Genomic DNA, 17,589 nt, shown 5'->3' with positions numbered 1-17,589 from the left:
GGCCCCACTTGGAGAGAAGATTGTTTTTTTCAGCATGAAATAAATGGATTGTGCCTTGGATGATGTAGCTGCTTCCGTTGTCTTAGCCACTGATGCAGATCACAGCATGAGTGATGTGGCAGCAGCAGCCATCCAGAGCCACTGTGAAAGGAGATGCAATAAATGGAGTGGTTGGACCCAAAATGAGTTTGGCCTGCATGATTGGCTTCAGGAAGCAGGGCAGGTGCCCAGAAAGGCTTATTCACGTAACCCAGGTCCCAAGAATGATAGCCTATGCCAAGGTCCACATTTGCCACGCCCTCTGCACAACTCTGGTTACACTAAAGTGTTGTTTTAGCCTTCATATGAAAGGATGCTATCGTGAACTGCCAAGAAGAGAGGTCACTATCTCTTACTCCAAGCGGTGCAGTTGGGTTAAACTCATTCAGAAGATGTTCTATGTTCTCGCTGCGTAAAGTACGGCCCCTAGATCGGCATATCAATGATAGAAGGCCCTAAACATGTTGTACTGACATCTTTGCTACTTAAAGTATGGTTCATGGACCAGTTCTTGGCATCACCGAGGCTGCTTGTTAAAAATGCAGACTCTCGGGCCCCACCCCAGACTTAAATGAATTAGAATCTGCCTTTTGACAAGTCCCCAGGTGATCTGTAAGCACATCAGAATGTAAGAAGCGCTAGTCTGGTCATTATTATATATCTACTGAGAACCTCACTTCGGCTGATTAACACAGATGGGTGATTCAGAAGGAAGGACAGCCTAGGCTTTGGTAGAGGTTATGGGTGGGAAGTGTAGGGCTAGGAGGGGACCAGAGCACGAACTGGCAAAGGCTGGAGGGTGACTCAATTGTTCAACCTAGGCCCAGGACAAGTCTCTTGACATTTATGCCGATGGCTCTATGATATACTGAGTAGCAAGTCAGGGTCTTCATCTACGGGGGATATTTCAAGGTTCCAACCAAGGTAGACCCGGGGAAAATCTTAGCATTGCCAGGCTGGAAAGAACTCTTTACTACTCAGTCCAAATGGGCAGCCTAACCTCATCTATTACTCTGTCATCTTGCCTTTCCCATCAGCCATGGAGGCTCACAACAGGCTGCAGCCAGAGAGCTCTGGGCAGAAAGACTATAGAACACAGTGGCTTCCCTTACAGGCGTGAAGGGCTGCATGTAGGGGAGACCTTGGACTGAGTCGTGTAGTAATGAGGAACAAAAGACCCAGAGGACTATACCCAGGGCTATCTGCCTAGGCAGCACGGAAGCTGTAGATACTTGATGAGGAACTCTCGAAGCCGCTCAGAGGTGAGGTATGGGGAATTAACGCTACTAGACGGAGAACTGCAGCGTTGTTCCCCCTCAGTTGTGTCTCTGTCCTATGTGATAATGCTGCTATTGGATTCCAGTTTAGGAAATGCTCCTGAAGTTTTGCCTCCAGTGGTTGTTGCCAAAGAACAAATGCCATAAATCCCACATCAAATGCCACCCACTTGAAGGCATCCGTTTTTGGTCTCCTTGAACCCACCACAAAGTCCAGGCAACAATACAAAGAGATATGCTACCTACTATGAGCAATCCCCACAGCCCCGATTCCAACTTAGTCAGCCAGTTCTACGGAGCTCGGCAAAATTTGATAGCTGGTGGGATGTTTATGTTGATGAAAACTCCGAAAGCAGTCCTAAAGGCATCCCAAGGTTGTTTCCAGGGTGAGGATGCTAGGAGGACTTTGTCCTGACTTTGCCTTGATGGCAGCTGCTTGGAGATGAAAGGCTTGTAAATGGTTTCCTGTCCCTAGAGCCCGACAGTCCCCTGTGCCATTTTAATTTAAGCTTTCTGGATTGGAATAGAATGAACGAGCAGGGGAGGTTAATTATCCTAATTAGAAAAGAAGTGGAGTTATGGCCCTTCTAGGTCAGGCATTTGGACAAACCTCCCCCCTGGCTCCGAGCTTTGGGCATTAGCTCCTCACTTGAAAGCCAAAGGACACACAAAGCATCCTCCCCAGCCTTCTGCCAAAGTCCCTGGAGAAAGACACAGGAGAATTCTTTTCAGGAAATGGTGTGTGATCAGCCTGTGTCCCAGGGCCAGAGAGAGGGTTATCTGGAGGTGGCAGATATGTGGGCGCGGCTGGGTGAGCACAGGGGTGCGGGTCCACCCCCAGGCCTCGCAGCTCTGGAGAGCCAAGCAAGCTCAATGTAACTTGCTTGGAGTGTGGTCATCTCAAAAGGTACGCATCTTTCCCCGAGCCTCTTGATATCCTAGCTTTGGTCGGCCAAGGATGTTGGGATCTCTCTGACAGGCAAATTCCTCTGGTACTCTGCTGCTACTTCTTGGATCAGTATTTTGTTGTTGGATTTATTGAGTCCCAAATGCAATACCTCCTCTTGCTCCACTCTCAAGCACCATCTATTCTTTGAATAGAGCAACCCTGCTTCCAATACAGAACATGCTTTAGATGATGTGTGTGAACTTTCTTAGCACAGTGTCTGACACACAGTAGGTGCTCACTAAATGTTAGTTTACTCCTTTCCTTCCTACTAGAGAAGAGCGTGTCTGGTACACAGTCTTAATCGTCACTCGTTCTGTTCTCTGAGCCTTGTACTTGATGTATGATGTGATAGCGATTTGTGATCTGGTGACATAAAGGGAAACATAAAGCCTTAGATACAGCTAGAGTAGTAACTGTATAATATTAAAGATCAAACTGGCCAATTATTCAGACATACTCAACAGATATGTCTAGTGCTTGCCTTTGAATTATCCACATACCCAAGGGATGAATAAAAAAAAAAGACCTTAAGCACCATCTTTCAAAACAGGCCTCAGATTGTTGAATGATCAATTTGTGGGTCTATTACAATTTGCCTTATTCATACAGAATAGTCCAAGAGCATTAACATCAATGACTCCTAACAGAATGATAGAGCAAGTGGAGGTCTCAATAGACCGTTTAATCTACCCAACCCTGCTTCCCCTGGCCTCCCATCTCCAGCCATTCTGTCGACCTGCTGGGTTATTTGCAATAGGGACACGGAATCCAAGGCGTGAATAGTACCGAATAGTGGCTACACTCAAATTCACTGGTAGTTAATTCTAGAATCTTTTTCGTACTTTATAACTGAATATGTGTCCGTATAACTGGATATGGGAATGAATTTAAATACAAAGGACTGGTGCTATTAGAAATGTGAAACGGCCCTACTTTCTTATGCTTATCTCTTGTGCAGTTTGTACGCATGACTGTCTCCGTGCTCAGCTCCCAGACTTCTACAAAATATTCACCTCTGTAGAACTGCACTCCCCCAAATCTTCCCTAGTGCAGAGGGAGCGGCTGTCAGTCTTGAAGGATGAATGGAAAGTAAACAGAGGACGTTTGATATATTGGGAAGAAAAGTAATGAAGAAAAATGGATGCTAATGGACAAACTCAAGAGCAGTATTGGCATTGAGGATAACCACCTCCTATAATTAGGCATGGGGAATACAGGAGACATGTCTTCTGAAGTCTTGTTTATTTTTTGCTTGGTTCTGTTAGTTCCCAAGTTTTGGCATCGCGCCCCTTAGTAAGTGGAACCAGTCACCCTCCAGCGGTAAACTTTGGGTGGGCGTGGGTTCAAAATCAGATCATCTGGGATAAGCTCAGTTTGAAAGTAAGTTTCTCTTAGACTCCTAGAAGCCTAAGTCCCACGTTTGAGGACTGTGGCTCAGGCAAGCTTCTAGAGCAAGTTCTTCTTATGGGAAGAAGTATCCAGGTACTAGATTTGCCCGAGGGATGAGTTATGGCCTCAGAAATATTTATCATTGTAGAAATTTCAAGTTTTTTTTTTTTTTCTGTCATTGAAGCTTTATATGATCACCGTTTAGGGAAAGAAGGACCGGAAATACATTTGGACCTGCTGAGAGCTGGCAGAAAAAAATCTTAAGAAGATAAGGCATTTTTGTTAAGACTGCCACCAAATCCCAAGACTGCCTGTGGCATTATTGACAGTAAGTAAAATCATCTTTTTATTTATTTTATCTGATTTATTCCAAGACTCTCTTCTTGCCTTTCAATTAATAATGCAAACTTAATTTCAAACTAGCTCCAGGCCAGTAAAACCTTCTTGGAAGCAGCTGCCAAAACTTTCTTTCATTTAATTCTTTATTTAATAATTCCATGCTTGTCAGAGGGACTTGTGTTCTTACGTGGGAGTTGGCCTCATTGGCCTTCTTGAGGGTTGTCACCAAAAGGGCCCTGCTAGCCTTCACAGATGGGATCAGCAAAACCTCTGCCCCTAGTCAATGTGGGCTAATAGTCCCGAGACTGTGTCCCTGGCCTTTGGTACTTCAAAGGCATTGAATGACAGGGGAGACTCAGAGGAACTGTTTTCCTTCGAGGCAGGCCCTGCTAGAATTACGCACAGTGCCAGAGACGTAGAAGCCATGTTAAGAGATCCTAGAGGTAAAATAATCATAGAATGTCAGAATGGAAAGGGACCTTAGATATCATCTACTTTAATGTTTTTATTTCATGGATGCACACACTAAGGGCCGGAGGGGAATGTGGCATGCTCAGAGGATGGGAAAGCCAGGAGGAGGGGGAAAGTGCCTTCCAGTAACATGTATGGAATTTTCTGGGTATCCGAGTGCTTGACAGAAAGTCCTTGTGTTGGCATTATTGAAATGCTACAGAAAATATCTCTAATGCACACAAGTCCACTGTTCTTCCTCAACAAATATAACCAAGTGAATATTGTGGAATCCTTCTTGGTGCCCAAGGATCTTGCAATACCTCAGGGCCCTCGGTCTGAATGTACGTGTTCATTGCCCAGGACTCTAGAAGTCGAAAGTGGACTTCTATAGTGGGCCAAATGTGTACTGACCCTGGTGCAGGAAATTGCCACTTTTACTAAATCTCTGATATCACCTGCTCTCTCTCTCTCTTTAAAATCGCTTCTTTCTTTCCTAAAAACTCTGGGTAGAAATTCTGGCTATTTGAAGATTCTGACCCATCAGACTCTGAATGATTGAGATTTTACTATAAAAAGATAGCTGAATGTTATTTTGGAACCTGAAATTAGGGCAGACACATTGTATGCCTTCACTGGATTCTCCTTGGGCTTAGCACTAAAACTGGAGCCTTTGGGTCATGGGAGATTCTCCCCACAGAGGAATGCCTGAAGCAAGCCAGGATGTTCCCGGGACATGGAACTCAGACAGCAGGGTAGAGGGGGTGAGATTGTGGGATCAAAGAACGTGGCATTATTGTGAAGAGTGGCACTAGACCAGTACTGACCCTGCCTGAAATCAGTGACAACGAAAAGCATGAAGCATAGACAGAACTTCACGGAAACGAATGGACCTTTTAACCACAGTGCCTTCCCAGATACACATTTCCTTAGAATGTTTAAATGGTGAAGCATGTAAGTCTCAAAATGATGACAGACCACTGCCAGCAGATATCCCCCTGGGTGAATCATGCACTTCATTCACCTTAACATCTCTTCCTGAATCCAGCCCATTGTCACCCAAACCAAGGCAACAAATATTCCTTGGAAGTGTCCTTTCATTTATCTGGATAGAGAGAACTATCTCCCTCCGACTAAGGAGAACTAAACCTTCCTACTGGGACCAAAGCACGCCTCTGAAAGCAAAGGAGTGCTTTCATGACTTGTTTGGTTGGTCAAACTTACATTCTGCCCACTGCTGAGTAGTTCTGCTTCCCTCTGTGATTGATCAGGAGCCTGGACACACCCTTGGTAGATCCCACAGCCTACCCTTCCCGCAAAGTGCCACAGAGCATACTTGAATAAAATCTAAATACGCTAAAATTAGTTTGACTTTTAAGAAATTTTGCAGTGGTCCTTGAAGTTATAGGAGACCCTTCAAAGGTAAGAAATGGTGAAGGGCTTGGCGGTAGAAATGTTATGCTCCAAAACTTGGATTTGGAACACTCCCCGGGCACCCAGCCATAGGAAACAAACTCTGTTGTAGGAGCGTAATGGCGGACACTTGCCCTTTCAGGGCTCAGAGGATGAAATCGCCAAGGGGAAAGCCATGCCCTTTGAAATAGCTGCTTCCCCAGACTTTCTCTGACCTTATCAAGAGATTAAACCCCTCATTGGAAACTGCGCGAATAGCGAATGATTTCCATATTAGGAGAATACATGGCCTCAGGTTACCCTTGACTTCTGTTAGCATACGAAAGTTGCTCAGTGTGGATAGAGCAATAGGTCCATATAATGATCCTCAGAATGTCAGGAGGAGACTTCCAGCAGTACTCTGAGTGCCTTCTACTACACAAAACCACCGGCAACCTGGGGGATGGGAACATTATAATCTCTAAGAGGAAATTAAGGCCCAAAGAAGGGCATGTTTGGGCCAAGATCATCCAGCTTCTGCTGGGAGCAAGGAGGCAATCCCCAGGTCTGTCTTGTTTCAAAATCCGTGCTCTTCCTACCTCATTAGAGACCTGGGAGGAGAAAACTGGTGTGAATGAAAGATGCTTTCAAAACCGTAAAGAATATATTGGGGTTGGAAAGACCTTTAAAGATCATCCAATCAGTCTTACTTTATAGACTTGGAAAGCGAGGTCCAGAAAAGGATACTGACAGTCTCAAGATTACACAGAAGAGAGCTCAGCCAAAATTTTAACACCAAATTCATCTTATCTGAACAAGAACCCGAGTCTAAAAAGAACTAAAATCTACTCTCTGATCCAGTGACATCAGATTCCATGACTGAAATATGATTCCAAACTATCCTAAAAATTTTCAGGGCTGTCTTTTAAATTTTTTTAAGGTTTATTTATTTTTGAGAGAGACACACACACACAGAATGTGACCAGGAAAGGGTCAGAGAGAGGGAGACCCAGAATCCGAACCAGGCTCCAGGCTCCGAGCTATCAGCACAGTGCCTGATGTGGGGCTCAAACTCACGAACGGTAAGATCAGACCTGAGCCGAAGTCGGACGCTTAATTGACTGAGCCACTCAGGTGCCCCTCAGGTCTGTCTTTTAAAGGTGTGGTTTGCCCAGAAGCTCCATTTATTATGTAACAGGCTCACCAGGGGAAGATACCTTTATTCTAGGTCTTGGGAACAACCTGAGCCCCTTACTCTTGTAAAGTTTCTCGGATGTCCCTGCCACTGGCCATGAAGTTATCCAGGCAGAAGAATGAGAATTGTTTGGTAAAGCTATACCCACTCCTTGAAAGACAAAAGTTTTTATGAACTTTGTTTCAAACAGTGAAATCTGCTTGAAATCGTATATGAAGACATTACCACAAACATTTTCAGCTAATTCTTGTGTGGGCCCAGCATCCACAGTAGGATTGGGCTCACAGTAATTTGAGAAGTTTAGATTTAGAATTGTCTTCTCCTTCTCCAACCTCAGGCACATTTTAAGTTATGTAACAGATTTAAGAGTGTGGGCTCTGGGGGCATCTGGGTGGCTCAGTCGGTTGAGCATCTGTCTCTTGGTTTCGGCTCAGGTCATGATATCACAGTTTGTGGGTTTGAGGCCAGCATCAGGCTCCACGCTGTCAGCATGGTGCCTGCTTGGGATTCTCTCTCTCTTTCTCTCTCTCTCTCTCTCTCAAAAAAAAAAAAAAAAAAGAAAAAAGGTGGGCTCTGTAGTCACCCAAAGCAGTGTTCAAGTTGTAACTCTACCACCTATAAACTGTGTGACTTTGGAAAAGCTATTCAACTTCTCTGTGCATCACTGTCCCCATTCATAAAATGAAAATAGTAATATCTGGTATTTATTAGATGGCTATTATGTGCTGGACATTGTTCTCAGTGTTCATCCATTTCAACCCCTTTAATTCTCACGGGTAGCTGTCCCCTGAGGTAGGTGCCATTATTTCCATTTTATAGAGGAGGAAACTGAGGCACTGAGAGTTTAAATATCTTCTACATTATCACACAGCTAGTAAATAGTGAAGACAGGATTAAACCCAGACCATCTGATTCCAGAGCTGGCACACTTAGCCACTACACTATACCTGGCTCATTGAGTTAATGTGAGGAGTAAATGGCATAATATATTAAAAACTGAAACCTAGGGCCTTGACAAACGGAAGCACTTGGTAAACATTAGCTATGGTTACCGGTTTTCGCTACTTCCCCAGACACCGATTGGTAGCCTGTGAATAACTCCGTTTCTACAAAGCCTTTCCTGGATAACCCAACCCGCCTGATCTTCCTTATGGTTGCGTTATTGCAGCATAAAGCATACAATTTAGGACTAGATTATATGTTGTCCTAGGTAAAAAAACAAAAAAAACAAAAAAAAAAACAAAAAAAAAACCCATGTCTTTTCCTTTCCTGTATTTTCTACAGTACCTAACAGACCCACAGGGGCTCACAGCGTGTTTGTGGACTGGAGTCTGCAGGGTGACTATCGGTGCCTGGTGACAGGAATAACTGTTCCCACAGCACAGTGCTTCCCAAACTCTTATGTGCGCGTGAATCACATGGGGATCTCGGGAATGTGGATTCTGATTCCAGGGGTCTGCCGTGGGGGCCTGAGAGTCTGCATTTTGGACAAGCTCCCAGGGGATGCTGATGCTTCTGGCCCATGAACCACACTTTAAGCAGCAAGGTTATAGGGGACGGCATCTTAGGGTCTTCTCCGTAATTGGTATGTTTTGGGAGAGGCAGGCTTGGATCCCTTTAATAAACTAAGCTACATAAGGACTTAGATATCACAACATAAGGTGAAATCAGGCATTTTACTCTCATGGAATAAACAGTAATATGGAAATTCGAGACCGGTCACGAGCAGCTGTTCGTTTAACAAGCTCTCGTGAAAACCCTACTACATGTAAAGCTTTGTGCTAATCGTTACCATGGACAGTATAAAGATGGGTTTAAGGTATGTATAGTAGGCTACACGTTACCATGTGGGCTGTCAACTTTGGTAAAGGCTTCCGCTTTCTGCTTCAGTGGACTAAGTGGACTTTGCACGTTTAAATTGAAGTTTGGAAGGAAAGTAGTATAATTATTTATTTGTGTGCAAAAATTAGTAATGCCGATTAAGGCCATTTAGATTTGCTGATCGTACTTAACACTGTATTTTCCACTGTTTATTATTGGAGTAATTATTTGTGTCAAAGTAATTTCTGAGGGAACATGGTGTAATTTATCTCAAGTCCCAGTTAGATGATCTTGATATTTCAGCCTCTTGAATAGTAGCAGGAGACATAGGTTTTTAAATGGGTGCTGGTAACGGCGTGGGGGGGAGGTCAACCAGTTTGATTCATGAGCAATGGGGTAAGAAAACAACATCCTGGCCATTCGTTTACATACTTTTCTCAAAGTAAATGAACTAGGGGAAGCGTAGGCTATAGATAGCACAGTTCAGTAGTAAGAACATTGGGCCGGAAGTCGGGAGACCTGCAATCTAGTCCCTCTCTTCTGTTGGTCTAGTTGTGGGACTTTGCATAAGTCGCCCCACTTCTCCAAAGCCTGCCCAAATAGAGTGAAGCATACCAGTCTTAGCAGTCAGATCCAAAAACATTATCTGAGAACAGCAGGTTGACAAGCAAAAGTAATATAAAAAGTCAAGGTAGCATTTGCAATTATTTTGCACACATTAAATCAAAACTTGTTCCCCAAACTCCCCAAATATATCATGGAAAACCAAAGATCATTCTCCCTTCATTCGAAGTGGGAGTGGAGAAATACTGTTCCACTCACAGAATACCTTTTCCGCCAGACAAAGCCAGACTCTCTTCCCACATATCATTTATTTTAGTGACACATTCCAAAAACTTTAAGGATGGAGATAGAAAAGAGGTTCAGGAGATTGGACCCCCTCTCACGCTTCCACCAAATATGTCCTTCATTGAAAACAATTGTACTCTGAGCCTTGCGTGTATCTTTGTGTCATTTGCTTCTTACGTCTACAAATCGGAGTGTGCCAAAACCCCAATCAGAACTAATAAATGTTTCTGATCAATCTGCTCCCAGTCGACTTGGGTTTTATTGGAGCAATTATTCATTCGCTTTCTTATAGATCCTCATTCTGACTCAGTGAGCGTTTGGCTCCAGCTATGGGCCATGACACTTAAATCATGGTGTACTTTGGGTGGTGCCCCTTCTTGCAGGGTGACCATAACTCAGAACACTTCCTGGGTATGCTATTTAAATATCCAACTCAGCATCCTGTGATATAAAGAACCCCTCCATGCCATTTGTTATGATAGGTGCTGTGAGGCACGACTCTGATTCCGGGGACTCAGATGTACAATAAATCCGACTACACTCTGCTGGCAGTGCACATAATTATAAAATATGCAGAATGCTTGTTATTAACCAGTCTCATGGAGAAGATCTACTGTGCCATGCAGGATATATTTGGGAATAGAGCTACAAACAGTGATTGATTTTTTAAAATTCATGTCTCTCCTATCCTTTTAATCATTCAACCTCTAAGAACTAGCAAACATTTATAGACATTTAATGAATGGGCAGCAAGGCCCATTTGCAAAGGCTGATAAAAATTATTGTTTGCCTCTTAAGTGAAGATTAAGTTCCGGTTTTGTTTTTAATATGAAATTATTTAACATAGCATTTTTTTATGGTGGCTATGCAGAAATAGAGACCAAGATATAAATCAACTGGGAATTATCAAGGGAGCCTCCTAATAGTTATAAAAACAATGAAAGCCATTCATAATCTTTAACTGTTTGAATGCCAGTTGAATAGGCTATCATTTTTCGGCCAATGTTTATTCTCAGAAGACAGGCTTGTGTGTACCTTAAACATCAAACAACATCAACACGAAAAACATACACGCAATTCCTTCTTTGGCAGTGAAGCTACAGCAACTCATTTGTTTGTAGGGCCCTTGGAGAAGAAAGAATGCCCACGGGGACTGAGTGAAAGCCATAAGGATGATGCCAAGCTCCATCACAGGGAGAGGCTGCAGGCATGTAAGAGCAGAACTCGGCTTTGCTCAATTGGTGCTGGCTTCGCGAATCTTATTAGTCTGGTGCTTCCCAGGGTCTGATGCTACTTGGTCTCCTGTTCGAGAAAGTATTCCCAGCCATAGCCACCTAGAAAGATGCCTTCAACGCAGCCTCTTCCTTTTCCTGTTTGGAAGGAAGTCTCTTGGGCACAGGAGATCCCCGAACTCTCTTCTGTTAGTGCTAAGTTACTCCTCACTGGAGAGTCAAGGCTGAAAGGCATCAGAAATAACAGTTTCCCAAGATTAAGGAGCCTCCAAACAGATGTTCACCCGTGTCACAGCTGATTTCTTGGAAATATGAGCAGGTGGCTCTACCTTTATCAGGTTACTCATTAAAGGGAACACTTGGAATGTGGCTGCCTTCGGTTTCTGCTGTTCACTGCTGAGTGGTGACATTCTCTTCTTCTCTGTGTCTATTTGCCCACCAGAGCTTACGAGCACAGAGTCTAGAATCAGACTGTAGGGATTTATTTCTCAGCTCTGCTACCTATCAGCTGCGCAACACTGGGTAAGTTATTTAAGGTCTCTGTGCTCAGTTTTGAAATTGTCAAAATAGGGGTAATATTAACAGTATTATTAACCCATTGGGTTGTCGGGATTAAATAAAATAACGTATACGAAGCCCTTAACCCAGTGCCTTGTCCATGACATGCAGCCAACAGATGTTATTGTTTCTTCAATTGTTAGTAAGGTCTCTTTGGGGTGCCAGGGGCAGAAACCTGACTGAAACTACTTTAAAGAAGGCATTATTGGCTTAAGTAACTGAAAAGTTTAGAGATCGAACGGTGTCAGGACACAGGTTCTTCATTGCTTGTCCCTACTTTACAGATATCCAATTTTGACATAAACTCTGTACCTCAGTTTCTTAGTCTGTAAAATGGGCTAATAATAATACATTTACTTCACAGGATTACTATGAAAATTAAATGAGTTCATGCGTGTGAGGTGCTTCCAACAGAGCTTGGCACATAGTAGGCCTTGTCCAAGTGTTAGCTAATGTAATTATTATTGTCACCTTTATTTACTTAGAAAAAGAGAGCGTGAGCGGGGGAGGGGCAGAGAGAGAGGGAGAGAGAATCCTAAGCAGGCTCCACACTGTCAGCTTGGATCCTGACGAGGGCTTGAACTCATGGAGCTGTGAGCTCGTGACCTGAGCCGAAACCAAGAGTTGGATGCTTAACCGATTGAGCCCCCCAGGCGCCCTTGTTGCTGTTATTTTAATATGCGGCGTCTCTTCTTCCTGTGTTTTCCCTTCTCCCTTCTGCTTCTGCGGTTGAGTGCTTCTTTTATTCTCCTTCCTAGGTCCCTTCCATACCTATTCGACTTGCCCTAGTCTGCAAGCTATTATCACCCTTCCCACCCACCGGTTCCAATGCCTCTGATCTGTGACGATGTTGTGGTGGGCAGCGTTTCATATCAGGTACGGGTAAGCACAAGTACCGGCGATGTGCCAGATGGCACGGAGTAGGAAGGAACCCTTGCGTTTAATCCACTGATGTTCTGCCCTTCCATCAGCCTTATCCCCCCCTTCAATTTCTTCATGCAATCTTTGATGATTAAGATTTATCAGCTACTGTCTCTGAGTATCTAGAAGACACTGCCACTTTCCAGTTCCTTTCTCCAGAGTCCAGTGGCCACCTGTTCTTCCTCGTCTATTCTGGACTTCCTCCTGGGACACCTCACTTAGTTCTGCCTAAATAAACTACAAACCTTCCCTTTCCTACCCACCAAAACAAAAACAAAAACAAAAACAAAAAAAACTGCCCATTTTTTGCACCATACCTAAAGGGCACTGATGTCAACTGCGTGACAATGGTCCGACCAGATAAAGCAATACCACAGAACGTGTTATCCTTCTCTGGGAATGGAATGCACTGGTCATCAGAAGGCCCCCAAGAAACAACATCAATGGGACTTTCACTCTGACAGGCCAAGGAAAAAAAAATCTGCGGGCAAGAAGTTTCTTCTTATTCACATTGCGTGGGTAGTTTTGCCAGCCTGCAGAAAGGTTAATTTTGAAGAGTCTCAACAGTGTGGCCCTACTGGCCACTCCCAGACTTCCCCAAAGTCCTGTTCCATTCTGCTCTTCCTAAAAACAAAATGTCACTGAACTTGGGTTTCAAACTACAGGGGTTCTGTGGCCGGCCCCAGCCGCATCAAAGTAGCGAAGATCCTTCCTTTCCGGAGAGCCACTCATTCATCTCTCCTTGGAGAGAGAATTCCCAGGAAGAAACCCTCAGTAGAAACCACTCTGGGGCTCTTGGCCATCTTGCTTTTTCTCTTTTGAGGGGCAGAGGTCTTCGAAGCTCACGTTCGGGTTATAAGAAGTCCTCTGTACCGACCAGTCAGCAGCCTAGGATGAGACTGGAGGTTGTCTGGGAATACAGGTGGAGAGGCGAGCTGGCACCTAGGACGCCCGTGCCATTGTACTGCTGTCCGTAGCTGGAATCTATTCCGCAGCCCGGCCTCAAAAGCAATTTGCAGTACATCCAGGCACAAATCCAATTAAAAAGCAGAAAGGGATTTGCATGCATAAAATAACTCTGATGCACGGTTTTAAAAAATGACCCTGATAGCTAAAATTCAAAGGCCTTTGTTTGTGAAGGTCCATCTCTGGGGCGGGTGAGCCGATGTTTGAATCTCTGCCCCCAAAGTATCTGAAAGATTAGACGAAACTACGTTCTCAAAGCTCAGGGCAGCTTGGTGGTCGGGAACAAAATAAAAGCTGACACACAGCTAGACGCTAGTTTTGGTCATTTACCCCAGTGAAGAAGCTTCATTCTTTGAATTCTGGATAGCCTGAGGCAAAAGCCAGATGTCAAAGCACATGGCACAGTGGTTGGCACCCAGTAGGTGCCCGGTGAGTATTAGCTGAACTGAATGAGTGGCCAAAGCTCCCCTTTGGTCTTTGGCAGGCACTGTTTGTTGTCTACCCAAGATCAATTTCCCTCTTCTTTGCTAACATAATCCCGGTTTTGTTTAAGGTGGCAGCGTGCCCAGCTAAATACTCTCTTTCCTAGTCTCCCTTGCAACTGGTGTCGAGTGGGTGGGGCGCGTAAGATAGTGCCAGCCAAGGAGACTTAAATGGGAGCCTATTGGGGAAACTGGCAAAGGTTTTGTTTTCCTGATAAAAGGTGATGGATGTGATTTGTACCGCTCTTTCTTCATCTTCCTGCCTCTCGGGAGCACTGATGTCACAGCCATCTTGTGACCATGAGGTAACAACCATGAAGGTGAAAGGCAGCATGCTAAGGACGGTGAAACCGAAGGGAAGGACTTAGGTCTCTGACGGCATTCGTGAACGGCGGAAGCAATGCCTACGACTACCTACTTGTTGGTTTCCGTTACACGTTGTGGAAAGCCCTATGTGTTCAAACTGCCAAGAGTCAGGATTTGGTTACTTGCAGCCTAATGTGATCCTAATAGATACGGATCTCCCTGTCGCCAGGCTCCTGGGACCTTAACGTGAGCTCCTGGCTATTCAGTGCGCCTCACTAGAGCGCTTCGCCCAAGTCAGGCTGCTACGCCAGCGTGCCCAGCTCCCCAGCTTCGGGCCTTTCCTGACCTCCATCCACCACCACCACCAGCAAAACCAAAGCTGAACCTGTCCTGTGTCCTACTTCCTCAGGGCCTTGTGACGTAATAGCTAACTGAACAAATGCCTGTATGTTACAGCTTTAACTCATGACAGAGTTCTCCAATCTGTTAGCCTCAAAGGGTTGCTCCTTCTATTCCAACCACTGGGTTGACAGGTGTGGCAGGGACATCAAAGGACACATTTGTAGCCAAAGAAAGATTCCGGGTGTCCATCTACTGCGTGTTGGAAGCAATCACCTTCCAAAGGTCTGGCTCTATTTGGAAGTTTCGTGGGGATGACTTTTTGTTCCTTTCACAGATTTTATTGAGTTGTCAGTAACATTTGCATGATTCTGGAAAGTAATGCAAAAAAAGAGCACTGGATATGATCCTCTGCAGAACTGTAAAAGTTACTGTGCTGTATAAATTGAGAGCATGATTACGATGTCTAATGCAAACACATTTGTAAAACTTTTATTTATTTATTTTGAGGGAGACAGAGAGAGTGCATGCGCATGCGTGGGGGAGGGGCAGAGACACAGGGAGAGAGAGAATCCCAGGCACAGTCCGAGCAGAGCCCGACTCGGGGCTCGATCCCACGAACCGCGAGATCATGACCTGAGCTGAAATCAGGAGTCGGATGCCCACAGGGCGCCTGGGTGGCTCAAACACCTGACTTCGGCTCAGGTCACGATCTTGCAGTTCACGAGTTCGAGCCCCGCATCGGGCTCTGTGCTGACAGCTCAGAGCCTGGAGCCTGCTTCAGATTCTGTGTCTCCCTCTCTCGCTATGCCCCTCCCCCACTTACACTCTGTCTCTCTCTCAAAAATAATAAACATAAAAAAAAAAGACTCGGATGGCCAACTGACTGAGCCACCCAGGCGCCCCGCGAGCACGCTGTTTTCAGGCATAGCCTCTCTTACACACACACACCCTTGAAGAGAGGGAGCAAGAGAAACAGAATTTAGAAGCTCATTAAAGCTGAGCATTGATGAATTGCACGTGGTGGGCACCCCCTCCCCCACAGAAGACCAGAAGGCTCGCTTATTTGGTTCTATGTCTCTGTGTTCTAGCAACGTACGCCCCGTGGTGTTTTCTGACCTTCATTAGTTAATCCACCGCATGTGGAATTGTACTGAGAAGCCCATAATGAAAATAAACAAAAGTTATACAGTGACTAGCCAGGAGACATAAACTATATACTTGTTCTAACTCAACAATGAACCCCAAAGCAAAAACACTGGCAGACTTACAGTGAAAGGATTGCATTTCATCCTCAAACTTCTAGAGTCTTCCCCACTCTTGAAAGATAGGAAGAGGAGCGTGCCAGGTAATGAACTGACAGTATTTCAGTGCCGTGGAAGGAGACTTCCCGCCCTTATGTCTGACTATCTTTCTAATCAATGCTGCTCTCGGTTATTCTCCTCACCAGTTCCCCCCCCCCCCCCCCCCCCCCCCCCCCCCCGCCCCGCCTTCTCTCTTGTATCTTAGTGCATCATTCCAATATAAGCTATGGCATTTCTCAGAACATTAAAAAGACTAAAGTCAGTATGCAATATAAATAGCTTTGAAACATCTCCAGAATGTGTCATAAAGAAGCAGGGGAGATAAAAATTTAAAGAGAGAGAAGGTATAAACATAAAATAAAATAAAAGCATCTTAAAAAAAACCAAATCTTTTTTTTTCACTGGGTGGAATTTGTCAGGGACTTAGGTGTGTGTGCTTTAAGAAACCTGAGAGATGTTCTAGGCAAATGGATTCATACTGTTTGTGGGGGCGGGTCGTGTGGAAGGGGGAAGGAGGGAGGAGCCTAGTGTCTCTCTTAGTGTCATGAGGTTTCCTGTGGGACATGTAGGTCCAGGAAAGGGGAAGTGGTGGTCCATTAAGAGAAATGAGACTTTCCTTAGGGTCCCTGGCTAAACCTAACATTCAGTAAATCCTTTTTCTAGGAGTTCTCCCATTTTAGTGTGTACCAGAAACACCAATAACCTGAAGCACGTAAGTACCTGATGCACCCACTTTTCTGTCTCACTTCTGGAAATTCTGATCCACTAGGTCTACAGTGAGTCCCATCATTTTCTTTCTTTCTTTCTTTTTAATTTATTCATTTATTTTGAGAGAGACAGAGCACAAACGGGAGAGGGGCGGAAAGAGAAGGGGACAGAGGATCTGAAGCGGGCTCTGTGCTGACAGTAGAGAGCCTGAAGTGGGGCTCGAACTCAGGAACCACAAGATCATGACCTGAGCTGAAGTCAGGTGCTTAACTGACCGAGCCACCCAGGCGGCCTGCATTTTCATTGTTAATAAATACCCCCAGGTGATTCTGCTACTGTTCATCTGGGGGTCAGACTTTGAGAAGCACTGCCTGATGCAGGGGGGAAGAGACCTTCCGGTCCCTCTGCTGCTTCCTTCTAGACTCCAAAGCAGGGGGCTCTTCTATTTCTAGAGAAAGCAGGGCATGAAGGAAGCAAATGTTTCCATTAGAAATGGTGCTAGCCAGTGCATTTGTGGTAGGCAAATGGCATTGTTTTTCAGAGGTCAGAAAGATTTCTTTCTGCGACTGAGGTGCCAGGATGCAAAACATTGTGTGGTCAGGGAAAGGGAAAGAGGAGGACACTGAAAAGGCAATAGAACACGACAGGTAATTTTGTCTTCTTTTGTTTTAATTTTCTTTTACACATATATTCCAAAATATCTCTTTTATTTATTTTTCAATATTTATTTTTAAGAGAGAGAGAGAGAGAGAGAGAGAGAGCACGTGCGTGCGCGCAGGGAGGGAGACAGAGGATCCAAAGCAGGACCCGTGCCGTCAGTGCAGAGCTGGCTGTGGGACTCGAACCCAGGAACCATGACATCATGACTTGAGCCAAAGGTGGCCACTTAACTGAGCCACCCAGGCACCCCTGAAATATCTCTTTTAAACCCTAAGACTGCCATGAAATTTAACATGAAGACTAGGCTAGTGGTTCTAAAACGTGTGGCCCTGGGACCAGCAGCATCAACATCACCTGGGAGCTAGTTAAAAATGCAGATTCTTGGCTTCTGCCTCTCGACCTATTGAGGCTGA

The 17,589-nt window shown here is 44.8% G+C and overlaps 1 protein-coding gene and 1 long non-coding RNA gene across 2 annotated transcripts in view; one reads left to right on the top strand and one right to left on the bottom strand.

Moving 5' to 3' along the window:
- Positions 1 to 17,589, bottom strand: part of GRIA3 (glutamate ionotropic receptor AMPA type subunit 3) — a 264,933-nt gene that overhangs the window by 146,429 nt on the left and 100,915 nt on the right. The gene's annotated exons all lie outside the window — the stretch shown is intronic.
- LOC122235437 overlaps positions 1 to 17,589 on the top strand; it is a 31,462-nt gene that overhangs the window by 11,147 nt on the left and 2,726 nt on the right. Inside the window, exons 2-4 of the long non-coding RNA XR_006213515.1 lie at positions 3,860 to 3,982; positions 12,249 to 12,366; positions 16,472 to 16,520. This is a non-coding gene — a long non-coding RNA (uncharacterized LOC122235437). The remainder of the gene's footprint in view (positions 1 to 3,859; positions 3,983 to 12,248; positions 12,367 to 16,471; positions 16,521 to 17,589) is intronic.

Source organism: Panthera tigris, chromosome X, assembly GCF_018350195.1.
Source record: "Panthera tigris isolate Pti1 chromosome X, P.tigris_Pti1_mat1.1, whole genome shotgun sequence".
Classification (NCBI taxonomy): Eukaryota; Metazoa; Chordata; class Mammalia; order Carnivora; family Felidae; genus Panthera; species Panthera tigris.
The sequence above is the reverse complement of the archived record's forward strand: the minus strand, read 5'-3'. Positions and strand labels throughout refer to the sequence as shown.